This window comes from Mauremys mutica, chromosome 10, assembly GCF_020497125.1.
Source record: "Mauremys mutica isolate MM-2020 ecotype Southern chromosome 10, ASM2049712v1, whole genome shotgun sequence".
NCBI classification, from domain to species: domain Eukaryota; kingdom Metazoa; phylum Chordata; order Testudines; family Geoemydidae; genus Mauremys; species Mauremys mutica.
Window position 1 is genome coordinate 17,311,339 of NC_059081.1, and position 18,308 is coordinate 17,329,646.

At 45.0% G+C, this 18,308-nt stretch overlaps 1 long non-coding RNA gene across 1 annotated transcript; it reads right to left on the minus strand.

Moving 5' to 3' along the window:
• Positions 1-82: 82 nt before the first annotated feature.
• LOC123378875 lies at positions 83-14,527 on the minus strand. The gene is made up of 3 exons (XR_006582772.1): positions 14,224-14,527; positions 9,065-9,234; positions 83-270 (listed from the first exon to the last, which is right to left on the minus strand). It is a non-coding gene; the product is annotated as an uncharacterized LOC123378875 (long non-coding RNA).
• Between the last annotated feature and the right edge of the window lie 3,781 nt (positions 14,528-18,308).

Below are 18,308 nucleotides of genomic sequence, written 5' to 3' on the forward strand. Positions count from 1 at the left end.
TATCTATTAAAGTCCATTCTAGAAGGAAACGATGAGTTGAGAGATTATGTTTTTGTCTTGTGTAGGATGTGAAAAATCCAGGGCAAAAACAACAGACTTAAGTTCTTTGTATTTCTCCTGGGATGAATGATTACGTGACAAGATTAGGTGATGCACTACATTTATCATTTGCATTCTCGGTCTTTCCTTGTATGTCTGCTGAAAAGGAGAGATTTCTGAATTCCGTGTTGAAACTCTGTAGACTGGATATCCAGGTATTTACAACAGGAGCTGAAAGGAATAAAAAACAAACAGAGCTTTCATGTCTATTTCCCCCTGCTCTTTCAACACCCAAGAAGCCACAAAATGAACTATAAGAATTGACCTCTTTGGCTGCCAGACCTCAGTGGCAATTCTTAAGAGAACATCCATGCAACCTAGTAAGAGATCAGGACACAAGGACCCTAGCAAACATGCTACATTTCCAGATAAATGAAGCAGATAGACATGAAGTTTTATCATTTAATAAATCAGACCTAAAAACAACAAAAAAAGTTCTATGGATGCCTGCATCTTAAATCTTCTCCCTTCTTGCATGAGACAACTTGTCCTTCAGGATATATTCCACTGAATCACATTGAATTCCTGTAAAGCAAAGACACATTCCACCATCAGGACAAGTGGACTTTTAAGCCTCTGGAACTGTAAATGTTCTAAGCTGAACAATTTTGTCTTTAAAAATCTAAATCTATAAATTAGAAGCTCTCACTGTTACCGTGTGCTCCCTTTGTCTCTTTGTTATATTCATTTGTTGTCTCTCATCTTATACTTGGATAGCAAGCTGTTGAGGAAGGGCCCATTTTATTTGTACAGTGCCTAGTACATTTTTAAATCGAGAGGCCCAGACAACCTGCATCAAAGAGTTTTAAGAGAACTGTCTGAGGAACTCACTGGACCATTAATGTTGATTTTCAACAAGTCTTGGAACACTGGGCAAGTTCCAGAAGACTGGAAGAAAGCTAAAGTTGTGCCAATATTTAAAAAGGGTAAATGGGATGACCTGGGTAAATGATAGGCCTGTCAGTCTGACATCAATCCCAGCCATGATAATGGAGCAGCAGGACTGGTCTAAATGTAGGTGAATTGAAGGGGACCAGTTAGGCAAAAGCTAGGACACCTAGAGAGACTGAGCAAGAGCAGTTGGCAGGGACTCAAAGAATTAAAGGAGGGTAATACAATAAATGCTAATCAAAATAGATCCTGTCAAACTAACCTGATGTCTCTTTTGATGAGATTTTTGAGTTTAGTTAATAAAGATAATAGTGTTGGTGGAATAGACTTAGACTTCTGTAAGGCATTTGACTTGGTACCACACAACATTGTGATTAAAAAAAACTAGAATGATATAAAATTAACACGGCACACATTAAATGTAGTAAAAGCTGGTTACCTGATAGGTCTCAAAATGTAACTGTAAATGAGAAGTCATCATTGAGTGGGTGTGTTTCTAGTGGGGTCCTGCAGAGATCAGGGCTTGGCCCTCCACTATTTAACATTTTTATCAGTGACCTGGAGGAGAACATAAAATTACTACTGAGAAGTTTACCGACAACACAAAGATAGGGGAAGTGGTAAATAATGAAGAGGACAGGTCACTGATTCAGAGCACTCTGGATTGCTTGGTAAGATGAGTGCAAGCAACCAATATGTGGTTTAATAAGGCTAAATGTAAACGTATACATCTAGGAACTAGAATGTTGGCCATACTTACAGGATGGAGGACTTTGTCCTGGGAAGCAGTGACTCTGAAGATTTGAGTATGGTGGATAATCAGCTGAACATGAGCTCCTGGTGTGACAAAAGGGTTAATGCAATCCTTAGATGCATAAACAGGGGACTCTCAAGAAGGAAGAGAGTGGTTACTTTCCCGCTGTATTTGGCATTGGTGTGACGATAGCTGGAATAGTGTGTCCAGTTCTGTGTCCACAGTTCAAGAAGGATGTTGAAAAATTGGAGAGGGTTTGGAGAAGAGCCACTGTAAGGATCAGCAGAACTTGAACCTGGGTCAACAGAGCCACCAGGCCACAGACATCACCACACCACCGCTTAGCATCATCTATAAGTGGGCTGCTCCCTGCAAAACACAGCAGACATACACTATGGAATGTTCCACTCAAAAGATGCAATTGGCAGCTACCCTGGAGGTTCCCAGTTGGCTCCTTGACCTCATATAAACCTAAGAGGCACATCAGGCAGCTTTCAGGCAGTTATGTAGATCCCCAGTGAGCTATCATGACTGATTCTGCTTGCTACTCCTGGCATTGACTTTGGCTCTGACTTGGAGTCTGACCCTCACTCCAGACCTGACCTGGAAATCTGACTTTGAACCACTTGAGCACCAGCACCAAACAGCCATGAGAATGCTTATAGGATTAGAAAACATGCCTTATAGTGATGGACTCTCGGAGCTCAATCTATTTAGCTTAACAAAGAGAAGGTTAAGGGATGACTTGATTGCAGTCTGTAAGGGCCTACATGGATAACAAGTATATAATAATGGGCTCTTCAATCTAGCAGCAAAAGGCATAACGTGATCCAAAAGCTGGAAGGTGAAGTTAGACAAATTCAAACTAGAAACAAGGTGTAAATTTTTAACAGAGTAATTAACCACTGGAACAATTTACCATGCATCATAGTGGAATCTCTTTTACTGGCAATTTTTAAATCAAGATTGGATGTTTTTTTTTCTAAAAGCTCTGCCCTAGGAATTATTTTGGGAAAGTTCTATGGCCTGTATTATACAGGAGGTCAGACTAGATGATCATGGTCCATCCTGGGTTTGCAGTCTCTGAATGGGTCCTAATCTCTGAGTGGGACCTCAAAGCTCTCTTACAATACAATAATAAATAAGATGTGGCCTCCCAATGACACATGCAGCTGCCACTCTTCCTCTTGTGAGTGATGATGGTGCATGTGTTTTATCCACTGATAACACAGGTATCCCTCCTAGATCTATCAGCATAACAGACAACAATATTTAAAGATACTCCACATCTCACTTGACCTTAGAATTTATCACCAGCTGTGCTGCCTGTTCTGGAGTTCACTCTTTCAGATTAAAGATATCTCTAATAGGCTATTTTCTACAAGGCACTCAACAGAAGTGACCTAGCACAGTATGTAAATATAGATATAGCACAGTATCAAATAAGCATTGGTCTGTCTATCCATCTTAGCTCTTAGATTTTTTTAAATTTCTTAATACCCATCTCTGTAGTGTTCAGATGACAGTGGTACTAGGCACAGGAGTATCTGATGTTATGAAGAACTCTGCTACAGTAGAGACAGACATTACAGTCAGGTTTTTCCCACATTTGGTATCTATTTTGTATTTCCTGGGAGGGGATGCACCTATCCATGATATGTGGGAAATAAAAGAAACCTGAACAGAAAGTTGCAAGAAAAAGCTGCCTCTACTATCTCATAGATACATATATACACTGCATGTCCTCTGGTGAGCCATAGAAGACAAGGAAAAATGTCTTAATTGGGGCTATTTCTCAGGCTGCCAGAAGAAATGGGCAAGCCAAATTTTTAAAAACTCCGAAGATGCTTCTCACCAGGGACAAATTCAGAATTGCCTTCCGACAAAGTTTAAAATTACAATTGTCATTTTTAAGCCTGCTACTGTGCTGAACTGTATTATCTGGGTAACACTGGCAGTAGGACAGCTATCTGTGAGCATTAGCTGTTGCCATGCTGCTAAAGCCAGTATGCTTATCTGCCTATGACATCCAGGAGAAACCAATCAATATCTGCTTTTTATCAGGCCTCTCCCTGGTCTTTGGGGAGGGTGTAGTTCTTACATTATTACTATTTAACATTTGTATTACTGTAGTGTCTAAAGGCCACAATAAACCAGGGCAACATTGTACTGGCTACGATACAATGAATGACATTCTCTGCCCTAAAGAGGGACAGACAAAATATAAACAGGTGGATGAGATGAACAAGCAGACTGGGGTGGAGTTGGAAAAGGGTAACGTATAAATATATATTTTCCCCTATTTTCCAGTAGGCTTTGCCGGAACCCAGGACTGCAAAAACGGTTGCAGAGAGAGACGATAATTCCCAGCAGCGCTGCTCTCCTGGGTCTAAAAAAGAATGGCTACGAACCAACCTGAGCCAGGAGTTTTCCCTCAATACTGAGGCGAAAGAAGAGTTCCAGCCCATCCTGCTCATGCAGCTCCAGCCTTGGGCCCTAAAACCAGAACCAACAGTACTTTGCATCCACCAGATTGATTCCTGGAGATTACCTCCCACCCACTCAGTGACCACATATTCTGACCCACAGTTTTTATTTTTTCCAGGAACAGGGTAAGACTGGTCCATAAAGCTTCCTCTCATAAACCTTTGAAGATCTGCCACATGACATAATAAAGCCCTTTTTGTGAATACTGAGTACTTCAGTCAGAACTGCCTGAAGCTTTCCTACAGTAAGTTATCTGATTAGATATCCTGTGTAGAACTCCACTCTATAAATGAAACTTAAAATAAAAGTGACCATATGCCAGGCAGAAGCTAGACTCTTGAAGTGAGGAGTTCCCCCCTCCCTTTTTATTTTCTAGAAGCAATAACCAAAATTTTCAAACAACCAGGCACACAAATCCACATTGAGTCACCTAACTACAGGCTTTTCAGAGATGAGAAGGTTCTCATTTATATGTTATTCATGATGCTTTCAAGGACAGCAGGATGACTTCTCTATATCAATGCTGCCAACGTGTGAAGGAGAGAATTAAAGTTTGTCAGAGTTTAATTAATTAAGGGATCTGCATCAATCAAGACTGCATTTTGAAAGATTCACAGTTATTAGGATTAGCAGCACCAGCATAGCATGGGAAGGAAAAAGAGCTGTGACTGGCCAAGTAGAATCTCTCTTCGTATTTGAAAGAAACAGTGCTTCATTTAGGGCTGCATTTATGGCACAATAGACTGAGGGCTTGGTTGTGTCTTAAAACAGCAGTCTGCAGTAGGGTCAGTGCTGAGCTGTCCCACTCCAGTAGGAGCTCCTAGAGGCATTTTGGCTCCAGGAGCCCAGGGGAGTGCAACTGCTCTGACACCCTTTCACAGGGTGCTGGATCCATTCCTTCGTGGAGCTAGGCGGCATGAAGGGGGCCTAGGTTATGGCCCTGTCCCCTATACAGAAGCTCATGCTGAAAATGGTACTACCTGGGAGCATTCCTTGTATTCAAGGACACACAAAGACTAAGATTGTACCTGGGCTCCTGTGTTGAGGCAGGGGATGGGAGAAGAACTATAGAGAAAAATAAAGGGAGTTAAGGGTCTGAGCCACCAAACAAGATTGAAATATTAGTCTCCATCCCTTGTATGGACGAGTACAGATGATCCACTGGCAGAAAGAACTCCTAATGTTAATGGATTAAAATTCCTAGATAAAAATGGCATGGTTGATGACATCCCTGGTATGCATATGATTATATATAGGGCCTGTAAAGGCACACAGAATGATGTTACCTTGGTCAGCCGTAATAGTAGCAAAAATGTACTGTATACATTGCTACAGTGTCAGGAGACTGCCAGAAAACTTGTCTAATTTTTTTTCAACTCCTCTGGGTTTTTAAGTCTTAATTGCATCCCTTCCTTTTATCTACTGTGCAGTTCAGACACTTATAACAACAAATACATTGTCACAAGGTTAAATTACAGTACTCTTGATGAATGAAATATTCCAGTTAGAAATGTTTTTGTACTGAAGTCTGAAGAGTCTGATCTTTCAAGGTTGCTTAATATATTAACAACCCAAAAAAGAGTGGCAAGAATTTTCTGTTTGCAAAGTAAAAATATTCTGTAAGCTTTGAAGGAAGGGCTTCTGCCTGGTGTCTCTCTCTTTTGTACTGTTATGTTTTTGTTTTTTTATGTATGGTCACAATCCTGCAAGTCCTTGACACACAACTTTACCGAATTCAATTAACGTTTAGTGCACATAGGTTTTGCAGAAGCAGGACTTATTGTACTTTTGTTTTCTTTTAAAGCCAAGAATATATTAAAGGCAATAAAGCTGGTTATATTTCTATGAAGAATCTACAAGCAGACACGTGTCCCACAATGCTTTACAAACACAATATGTAAAGTCTATACTTGACCCCTTTTTCTGGGGCTTGGCTTTATCACCTCAAATCTTCTCCCCAGTCTTGACTGCCCCTATAGTCCCCCAAAATACTCTTTCCCCATCCTAGAGAACCATTCATACCTCCCATATCCACATCCAGTTGGAACAATGAATGACCTGTCTCAGTGAGTCAGAAGAGCCCATTAACCTTTCCCAGCAGAATCCACACCTGGTAGCAGAGAAGAGTGGTTCAGGCAAATACCCCAGCCGGCTACAGAACTGTTTTAAAAAGGGGACCAAGGAAGGAGAAAAAGCAGAGGTGAAGTGTCACTAGACAAAGACAAATTACCTGTTGAGTAGGAAGGATGGGTGCCTTTCTCCTAACCACAGAGAAAATAAAGGGAATTTTGTTAGGTTCCATCCACTATTAGTTCCAAAGGAACAACCAATATTTATCGATTAGATAGATTAGATTAGACAGATAGATGTGCAAAGAGTTTCTACTGATGGGTGCTTTTAATCAAGATGGGTTCAGGCTAAAAGTGCTGATCTCTCCAATATTAGGAGGGTGTTCTGATAGGGAGTTTCAGGCTGGATAAGAAAGATAGAGACCGTTAATAGAATTCAGATCTGTGTTTGGGCTCAGATTTCAAACACATCTTAACATTTAGAATTCAACTAGTCTCTAATTTTAATTGAGCCTGAAATTGCTCTGTAGCTCCTGATTTTTCTTCTTCTTTTGCATTAATACTACTAAGACTTAACATGTACATGTGCTCTATAGTACATGCGCAAAAGTCCTCTAGTTCCCAGCCCCACAATAGGGCTGGGCACCAGACAGTCATGGTCAGGCTTTAGCCTGGGCTTGGGGAGGCTCATACTGCCAGCAATTAAACACCGGCTAAAGGGGCTGGCTTCAGCTGGGGCGGGGCTCCGGCTGCCAGCAAGACAATCACAGTCTATGTAGCTGGTTCAGGCCTCAAGGCTCAAGCGGCCAGCAAGCAGTCTTAAGGCTGGATTTAGCCTGGGCAGGGCTCGGGCAGCCAGCAAACAACAGTCTATAAGGGAGCTGGTAAGGGAGGCTCCTTCTTCAGGGTAGGAGTTCCCCTGCACAGTATAGGGAGTCTGCCACGCCAGGGTTGGGTGTCAGGAGGACACGGGCCCACCCTACTCCCCCGCGTCACAGCCCAGAGCCCTGGCAGAGGCAGGATTGGCTGCCCCTGCGTCGGCGGGAATCTAGCCACAACATACCAACTGAGCCACACCTGGCTCTGCAGCCAGCTGCTCCGTGGCTGCCCCTGGGCACTTCCTGCCTCCCCGGGGTTTGGTACCTCTTGCTTCCAGAGCTCGTCGGGCTCCTCAGAGTACACCATGGCCAGCAGTCCGAGCCACTCCTCATTGGGGTCTCCCACTTTTGCGGCTATCGCACAGCTGTGGGTAGGTTCCCCTCCTGGGCACAGCAGGAGCATCCTTCTCTTCCAGGGATTCCGCCCCAACTGGGCTGCAGGGCCTTCCTCTTATACTTCCAGCCCCACCCCAGCACTTCCGGTGAGGGGTCGGAGCAGGCTAGGCCCCACCCACCAAGGGGAGTGTAGTAAACCCTCGCTCTCCCGCATGGAGGGAGGCCACTCAGCCTCACTACAAGCAGTCCCATTGGCTTAAATGTTACACATCTACTTAAGTACCTTGCTGAATCAGGAGGTAAGTGACTTGCCCAACACTTCTGTGGCAGAACCAGAAATTGACACACACACACACCCCAAGTCTTCTAAGACCCAAGCCAATGCCTTAATCAAAGTTCTCTTTTCCAGAATTTAGCCCCAAATGATCATTCCTAGTGTCACAAATCCATACAATAATGCATCATGAATATTTGTGGTGCTCTGTAAAAAAACATTCTATTGTTATTGGTGTGAACTGGTAAAAATTAATAAAAATCATAAACAATATCTAATTGTGTATAGGTGAATATTTTTGTTCAAACAAAAGTGATGAAGAAATAAAAGTACTAGAAAGAATAATACAAATCACACCAGACTACATGATACATTTGTGATATAGTGTGATATATTTTTCACATATCTAATCTATTTAAAACATGCCATGCCATTCATCTTCAAATAAATATTGTAAAAGCTGCCTCATTTATTATTGTTCTGAACACATTTACATCTAGCTTCAATATTATCATATTCCGTAATGCACAGATGAAAGCTTCAGATTATTTTTTTTCTTATTGAAGCCAAATATCTGCCAGAACAAGTTCAAATCAAATTCTACTTTTCAACAGGATTTTCATATATATTCTTCCCCAAAACAGGTGATCTTATGCTGCACTCATGAAGACGTCTGAGCTCATGTGATCAGACATGTCACGGTGTAGCATGAGCAATTTGACATGAAGTCATGACTGAGTCAGCTAAAATGTAAAAGGGAATAACAAGCTGTCACATCAGACAGGAAATATCTCCTTCAAATGCTTGTGGCAAATTGCAGCAATAGAAGTTTTAAAACATGGTGACTATTTGCAAAGTGAATAACAGACAGTGCCCTGTAACCAGGTTGACTATCCAAGAGTCCTAGTAATTGAAAGAAGGAACAAAGTTCTCAAATATTTCCTTATGTCTTTGAAGAGATTTTTACCTGTGTTTTTCTTCCCATTCTTTAAAAATGTATTATATGTTTTTGAGGTAGTTATTTTGTTATTTAACATTATTTTGGACTGTGGTGGCACCTACTAGCCCCAATCAAGGATTGATACCCCATTGTACTAGATGCTTCACACACATACTACTTTTTGTATGAGTATGGTATTACTAAGACAGTCTCTACCTGACAGAGATGACAAGCTACATATGTTTGTCATCATAATAATTGCATACTACAAATTTCATAATGAACTTTAGCCAACATTTTAATATCACTTTTCAAATATCACTCTTAAAGACTCACGCTGGCTACGTCTTGCTTGGTGTTTGGAGGCAAACCATGCAGACAGCAGGAGTTTTGATGCTTTAAGGAATGTAGGATCTGGTGCTGGTTTGCTACAGTTCCCTATTCAGTTGTTTGTTTGTTTCTTTTTAAATGTTGGTGCTGATTCTTTTCCCCCAAAGTATTTCCTTCTGTAAGCAAGAAGGAAGACATGAAGAGAAGAAACAAAGTGTGAAATCATTTGAGTTGCTTTTCTTTAGGGTATACAATATGTGTGCTTATGCCAGGCACGGTGCCAGGTACGGCCAGTGACCTTATGGTCAATGGGAATTGAAGTGGACCCTTCAAAAACACTTTCTTATACAAATATACAGACAAATACTGTAATCCTTCTTCAATCCTTATGCAGGGAAATATACCCCTGGTCTGCAGGACTTGACCCACAATGTCAAGGTCACATGCATGGACCCTGAGGAAAAGAGTTCTTCACCTGTATTGTTAAGATGCTGCAAATCAACTTTCCTTGATTCTATTATTTGAACCATGCTCCTAGTTTCAGAGAGACATTATTGCCACATCTTACAACTGCAATTGTCTCTGTGAATTAATTCAACCCCAAACAATTTCTCTCAGAAGCTTGCTCCACTAAAGCAGCACCCCCATCTTCGCTGGATCATAACAAAATTCTGCTGTTTAATTTAAAAAAATTAGTCCGCTGTCAAACCAGACTTTAGCTTCTTAATTCCTATTCTAAATGGCAATCACTTAGGCCATAATAGAATGACCCTTCAGTATTTTATCATGTTCAGTTTCAAGTCAAACTTCCTTTCCTGCAACTTTGGAATGAACTCTTACCGTATTCTCATAATCCTTTTGCAATAAAGACTGAGTTTATCCGGGACACAGTGAATTGTTCCTATGTAGTGCCTCAAGTTTCCCCAGTGGTTCACTATATATTTACAAATGGCTACTGTCCCTTTGGAAATTACTTCCCATCTGCTTTATCTTCTAATCACTCAACAATAATTCTACTCTTTATCTCTTAATTATAAAAGCTGATAGTTACATGTCTAAGATCATAAAAGTTGTTATACTGGATCAGACCATTGGTTCATCAAGTCTGGTGTTCTGGCTCTACTATACAGGGAAGGTAGGTGAAAAACCCACTAATGCATCTAAACCACGGGTCAGCAACCTTTCAGAAGTGGTGTGCCAAATTCACTGTAATTTAAGGTTTCTCGTGCCTTAACATTTGTAGAAGGTCTCTCTCTGTCTATATTATATCAATAAACTATTGTTGTGTTTAAAGTAAACAAGGTTTTAAAAATATTTAACAAGCTTCATTTAAAATAAAATTAAAATGCAGATCTTATCAATTTAGTGTGATCCTTCCCTGGGATTGTTGTCTGGGGTTCCAGCCACCAACCCCGCTCAGCAAGTTGCTGGTCAGGGATCCAGCCGCTGGTCCTGCTCAGCCCGCTGATGGTCTGCGGTGCCAGTAGCACTCAGCCTGCTGCCGGCCTGGGGTTCTGGCTGCTGATCCCTTGTCAGTTGGGGTCCCAGCAGCCGGCCCCACTCAGCCTCCTGCCGGCCTCAGTGAGCAGAACCCAAGGCTGGTAGCGGGCTGAGGGGGGCCGGCGGCTGGGACGCTGGCTGGCAACGGGGCAGCAGCCAAAACCCCAGAGCATCGCGTGCCATCAAAAATTGGCTTGCGTGCCACCTTTGGCACATGTGCCGTAGGATGCCGACCCCTGATCTAAACAATTAGTCAATGCTACCCATGAGAGTAACATTTCTTGCCCAGCCCTTTTGGTGATCAGTTTATGCCCTGAAGCAAGAGATGTTATTACTTTTTTAATAGTTTCCTGCATTGTGCATTGCATACTCCTTTCCATTGTGCCCAACATTAAGGGGATACTGTCAAGGCTAATGGGCCCAAAATCTAATTTAACCTAAGAGGAACATTGTAGCAGGGTGGTCATCCGCTCCTACCTTGAAGGGTTTAAAACAGCGCAGGGAGAGGGCTGTGGCAGGACAAAGTAGCAAGTCTTGGCTGATTGGGGAAATAGCCACAGCTGGGGCCATGCCCCATTCAGGCCGCAGCTGGCCCTATAAAAGGACTGTAAGCCAGGAGCTCAGGCAGTCCCTCTCTAGTGGTAGAGAGGGGCGGACCTGGCTGCCTGGGAACTGAAAGGTACTTGAGTAGAGCAGTGCTGGGGAATAGGGTAAGGGAGCTGGGGAGCTCCTGCCTGGAAAACTCCCAGGCTGCAGGCCTTGTCTAAGGCCAAATAGGTACTGGGATTGCAGGGGTGCAGTCTGGGGGTAGGCAGAGGCAGCAGGTTCAAACCCCTCCTGCTGATGATGAGTGATATGGACTGAAGTCTTCCCCAGTGTGTGGGGGCTAGATGAGGACTGGCAATGAACACTGAGGCAAGGTGGGGATAGAGGGTGGGGATTCCCCTGGGAGGGGAGCCCAGAGTGTGAGGGTACTGCCAGGAGGCAGCACCCAAGCTAAAGGGGCACCAGGATCTGGGAGGGACACAGGGGCCAGCAACAAGCAGGACATTGGCCTGTAGAGGGCGCTCCAAAGGCAGGACAAGCTAATTCCCTGGATGACCAGCAGGAGGCGCCACAGGGTGAGTCCTTGCATCGCTACAAACGTGTACAAGTAAGTGTGTTGGAAAAACTATATTTCCGAATTAAGACAGCAACACAAGGAATGGGCTGATCCTCAGGCTTTAACGTCATTCATGTTCCATATGTGGGGTGGCTACAAGATCCTGTTCGACACCAAAGGAGCGGAAAGATTGCAGAAATCATACAACTCAAAAGCTGCTCAGAACATGATCATGGAGATGGTGATGGATTTATGTGGTCTACTGGTAAATCCATGACTGCCTACACATGATGATGATGGACAGTATTGTGGTACTGCTGCTGCTCCAATCACCCTGCTGTGTTTAGCAAGTCACCAATTGCTCCCCAGAAAAGAAGTGCCCAAAAGGGACAGCAAGTTGTTCCATCAAAATCAAAGCAATTCTATAATCTCATCAGGCTAGGAACCCACTAATCAACAATTCTCTGAGTTCAGATAAACTCAACTATCACCATTTCTCTGCCTTCATTCTTTGCTTTCTTTCAGCAATTTTACAAAATGTGTGTAAACACAACATTGCTAGTGTGCCAGATTGTGCAGGGCATCCCAATCCGTCAGCACAAGTGTCCAAATTCCTTGTATCATGGGATAAAGCCCACTGAACTAAGAGCCAGGGACCATGATTTCAAAGATCATCTCTGCTATTTATATTTCCTTACACATTGTGGTCTTTTTATTGACCAAGACCTCTAACCCCTATCCTAGAAAGCTGTAAAGTATTAACCACCTGTTTGAGCTTGGGCCCAGTTGATAGGAGGAGAAAACCTGGAAATCAGTAATGCTGAAAGAAACTGATGCAGAATAGAGGAAAGCAAAGATAAAATAGTTAAATTTGTAGAGCTTGGCTAATTGAAACCTAAGGTGACATAATAACAATTTAAGGTCTGATCTAAAGCCCATTAAGGTCAATGGGAGTCTTTCCACTGACTTCAATAAGATTTAAATTAGGCCTTAAAATAAGATAAACCTACAAACATTTGAAAGGTGCAAAAACAAAGAGGGAGAGGAACTATTTAGTGATATAAATGGGTGCAATTGGGAGCAATAGGATGAAATTAAGAAAGGAAATTGAGGAAGTTTAGCAAGATCTATTAGCCTTTGGAATATCCATTAAATGTGTTAGTCTCTGGAAAAATCTCTCAAGGGAAGTGCTGGAAGATCCATCGCTTGGGACATTTAAAACAGACAAGACCAAGCATTAGCAAATATATTGTGTAGGGTATGATCCTGCATTGGTAGGGGGATGGGCTGCATGCCCTAGCAAGTCTTTTCTGTAGCAAGCCTATAACTGTCAGTAGTAGAAGCATGAGTGTGATACAAAATATATCTTTAAAATTAAGATTTTGATCACATTTTCTACAGCATGCACTAATTTTAAAGTCAAATATACCCTTGTACATTAACTACAGTAGGTGTTATTTGTCAAGAGTTTGATGTAAGTTGTGCCCCCCATTTTGGGTGTTGGTTATACACGGAACATTTTAACCAGATGTCTCTGGTTTTATTCTTGAGTTTTCCAACACAGCAATAATAAAATAGACAGCTATATGAAGGGTCAGTGCCTGGGTTATGTGAGTGCACTAAGAGGTAAGTATGTCGATTTTGGGCACCTGTGCCCTCCCCACACCGCATCCCCCTGCCACCCCAGCCCTGGGCTCTCCCCACCAACTTACACCCTCCTGCAGTTCCCAGGCAGCCAGGTCCTCCCCTCTCCAATCAGGATCTCAAGAGAGTGCTAGGAGGGGGCCCTGCTACCACACCCACCAATGCATCACAACTTCTAAATCTATTGGCCTGGAGTGTGGTCTTGTCACTTATTCTTTTTTTAAGGAACAGCAGAGTGAACCTCCCATGCATTCCTCCCTGAACACTTCTTCTCACACTGCCGCACCTGATAGGCAGGGCCAGATTAACCTTTTGTGGGCCCAGCATGAAACATATTTGTGAGCCCCTACGGGAGCTATGGGGCATGGCACAGGTAGGGGGTTAGTCCCCAGAGCCAGGGGTAGCCGGAGGCAATGGGGCATGGCATGGTGGCCCTGCTCTGCCCTGCCCAGTGCAGCGCAAGGACACTGTTTACAAACCAGCAGTTGCCAGACACACACTGGCCCATCCGGCCCTGCATTGCCAGCATGCCCTTTCCCCTTATGGGTAGACCCGTGCTGCACCACACTATCCGCTGCACCCACAACCTCTATGCCCAGCACCCTTCCCGCCCATGGACCGCCCTCTCACAAGCCCCCACCACAACTGCACAGTGCCTCCCCACTGAGATCCCCCACTGACATCTATGCCCAGCGCATCCCTGCCAGAGATCCCACACACACAGACCCTCCGCCACAACTGCACAGTGCCCTGCACACCATCACCCCCCGCCCAGTGCCCCAACCCAAATACCCTTCCACTGCCCAGCCCCCCCCCCAGACACACGCTGCCCAGAACCCTCACCGACACAGACCTCCCCAATCCCCTAGTGCCCCCCACAGACCCACTCCTCCGTGCCCGGCCCCCAGGCTGCACTCACCAGCCCCACTGGAAGGTGACCGTGTCTGCCAGGCTGAGCTGGCAGTGCGGCTGTGGCTGGCACCAAGGCAGGGGTCACTCTGGTCCCTGGGGAGTGGCATGATCAACCCGGTCGGAGCGGGAGCAGGGCCTTCCTGAGCTGGGCTCCCGCAGGACCCACTCGCCTGGTGGGGCCCATCTGAGCTTCCGCTGGCTGAGATTGGCCTGGCCCCTGGGAGGTGGGCAGGGCCCCACAGATGCCAGGCCGCAGAGACTTCTCTGCGTCAGAGCTGCATTGGGCAGTGTAGTGGGGCGGAGTGCCCCACTCCCTGGGAGCGTGGCCTGCGGTAGGCCAGGGCGCCTGCGCAGACCGGGAGCCAGTCAAAGAAGGGCTTATTGGGAGCCAATCAGGGCCCAGTTTGGAGACAGCCAATCAGGGCCAGGCTCAGCCCTGTAAGAAGGCTGCCCAGGAGGGGAGCAGTCAGTCTGTCCCAGGCCTTTGAGAGGGGAAGGTCAGTCAGTCGGTCTGTCCCCAAAGGTGGGAGACCAGCACCACGGACAGCGCAGTGCTGGCCAGGCTCAGGGAGGCTAGGGAGCCCGTAGCCCGTAGCCTGCCAGGCTCTGAAGGGAAGGGCCTAGCGGGTGCAAGGGGCCGTCGGGGAAGCGGCCCAGGGAAGCAGACAGTGAAGGGGAGACAAGGAGGACAGTGAAGCTGCCACCAGAGGGTCCTTGGGCCAGGACCCAGAGTAGAGGGCGGGCCTGGGTCCCGCCCTTCCCCCCTTGCAGTACACCCAGCCATTGGCCGTAGGGAGTGGCCATTACAGACTATGCCAGATCCCTGACAAGAGGGATTGGACTCAGAGGGTGTGGTTGGACATGGTTGCTGGCGTGTAGGACTGCTGATCACCAACCCCTGGAAGTGGGTGTGGATGGACTGAGGGGCATTGCCTCGAAGAGGACGCCGCTGAGCAGGGAGAGACGTGGGTCCAGAGATGCCAACCGAGGGCGGAATGATGGATGGGACACCACCAGGAGGGGGCGCTCCACTGGACAGCGCTAATTCCCAGAGTCACCAGCGGGAGGTGCCAGGTGGTGAGTCCCCACACCGTCACAGGCAGCAAGGCAGATCCCTGGGACATGACCCCTGAGAGCTCACCTGTCCTGGCCATGCCCACTGACCCTGCATCCAGCCCATATGGCAGAGCCTAGCTGCTGGGCAGCAAGCCCCCTACAGGCGAGCAGGACTGCTGGCTTGGAGACACTCACACACCAAAGCCTGGGCACTGGACTGCCCCAAGAGAGGGGCCAGACCCAGCTGTGTGGATGGGTTAGACAGGTGATGGGTCCACGGCACCATTGTAAACCTGGTACTGCTGGTAGGATGGTTCTGAAAATGACTGCACCACTAAGACTATCCTTCTTCTCCATCTCCAGCTTCAGCAGGCAAGAGCAAGATTAGACCTGCTGAAAGCAGGTTGTTGACATTTTATCTTACTGTGTGATTTGACATATCTATGTAACTCAATACTTTTAGGACAATGACTAATGTTAAGTCATATGCACAATATTCTCTTTTCTGGCACCATCCGACATTGGTTTGATCTAACTCCCTGTTCTACCTACGCTAACAAAACAAAAAAAATCACAATGCTCTAAGCTCTGACTCTTCTGACAGGAAGTTTGCCCTTTCTGCTTATCATTGATTCTGACACTGTAAAGAACCAATTCAGTAAGCCACAAATCTACATCATATTTAACAAAGAAGCACTTGGTCTACTTAAATTTCTGCCTTATGCTGCATCGCCTGCTACACTGCTGAATTACTTAGTCAGCCTGGAGAAAGGCTCTTTAATTTTATGACAAACCATGACTAAGTTAATAGTAATCTATTGCTATAGACAAAAGGCCAGATTCTGCAGTCTGCTTGATCCATTAAGCAATTTTCTACTTGTACATTCTAAGTGTGATTCTTTGGGGGTTCACTCAGACCAGTGAGGGGTTGTCAGCACCTGTGCTGTAACCATGGGTGCTTCTGTGTTGTGTAGCATTGGCTGAGGGTATGTCTACAATGCACCCACAGCTGGCCCGTGCCAGCTGACTAGGGCTCGGGGGGGATCGGGATAAGGGACTGCTTAATTGTTGCGTAGACGTTCAGACTCAGGCTTTGATACCCTCCCACCTTGCATATCTTTTCACCCAAAATGCCAAGGACTCAATGCCAGAGGGAATGAACACAACGGGTAATCATCAAGTGAGTCATCCCCTGTCTCCCATTCTCAACTTCTGGCAAACAGAGGCTAGGGACACCATCCTGCCTTATAGCCATTGATGGACCTATTCTCCATGAACTTATCTAGTTCTTTTTTTACCCTGTTATAGTCTTGGCCTTCACAGGTGGCCTCCCTGCCAGGCTTTCTTTGGCAGCAAGGTACTGCAGGTGGTCACCCAAAAATAATTTTGCCTTTTGAGCAAATCCTATAAACGGGGAGGGACAACATCTTTTTTCTCTCCTCTTTCTGACCTTTTCTATAACCCTCCCTACATCTGTTTGCTGCTTGGTACTTCCCAGACAGAACATGGGAAACACTTGGTGGCAGAACAGATAATTTCTTACCTTTAATTTCCTTTCTTCTAGCAGTGTCTTCCACAGCTGTACCCATCCTGAATGGCCCAAGGGTTAGATGATGAGTGGGATCTTTACCATGTGATTTTGGGGGAGGGGGTCTCGGAGGGGGTCCACCGTACCTAGTTGGTCTGGAGTATGTTACTAATATTGTTATACAAGTTTTACAGCTGTCATCTGACAACAAGCGGGAGTAGAGGGGGTGTGGCCAGTGTGTGGTGCCAAAACTTTGATCCACCTCCATGAGCTGCAAAAAGGAGGGGAGCAGCCTGGATTTCCAGAACTGAGGGAGACACTGCTAGAAGAAAGAAAAGCCAGACATACTGAAGGCTGAACTCAACTTCCACTTTAACGGAGTGACACAACCACATTGGGGCTGGATTTAGAGATGACACCAAGAGTGTGCTATGTCAGCCATTGCTGATCCATCATATGACAATGGCAAAGAGAAAGATAAAATAAAGTTACAGCTTTTAAAAAAAATTCTTACCCTCACCTTTGTTTTCTACAATCCACAGACTATGATATGTGAATTTCATGCACAAATAATATATGCTCAGTCTCCTACTAGCCTTTTCTTGTGTGAAATAATGTCCATTAAACTGAGCAGGCTGCCTTGAGCACATAACATGACCTGCACTGGCTGCCAGTTCCCTTCTAGATTCTATTCAAGGTGGTTATTTATCACATATAAAGCCTTGAATGGTCTGGGATCTAGTTATCTTAGAGCTCACAGGACAAGGATGAGCTCTATCTCAGAATCTGCCATTGAGTTGAATGTTTTTTCTGTCTGTCCACAGTGCTGAATTTCTTCCAGAAGGCGGCGGGGAGGGGGAGGGAGGATTCTCTGCAAAAGGTCTTCAGTTATGCAATTAACTCCCCCTTGTGATCTAGCATAGTCAGAATTTAGCAGCCCTTAGGAAGCAATGCAAGATTAATATAATTTTTGCTTTTGCCTTTAAGTTCTATGTCTAGAAGCATCCTTATTCTCAGTGGGCAAGAGTGGGATTGGATGATAGTAGAGAGAGGTTATCTGTCTGCCCATTTGATGGCAATTGTTTTAGTTTTTTGAATATTTGTAAGTGGTAGGCATTTCTAAGTAAATAAAACATCAGCCAGGGCTCCAGTTAGTTATGTATCTCTACCGGGGTGTGCAGGATAGATATTTCCTCAGATATCAAATATGATAAACTATTTTCCTTTACTAAGAAGAAGCTCATGCAAAGCCAGTGGTGGCTTTTTGCTGCTTTTTTATTTTGTTTTGTCTGAGCACCCATTGCAATACAGCCTGTCTTGTCAGCAGCTATAAATGCCTTTCATAGAATATCAGAGTTGGAAGGGACCTCAGGAGGTCATCTAGTCCAATCCCCTGCTCAAAGCAGGACCAATCCCCAACTATCATTCCAGCCAGGGCTTTGTCAAGCCTGACCTTAAAAACCTCTAAGGAAGGAGATTCCACCACCTCCCAGGTAACCCATTCCAGT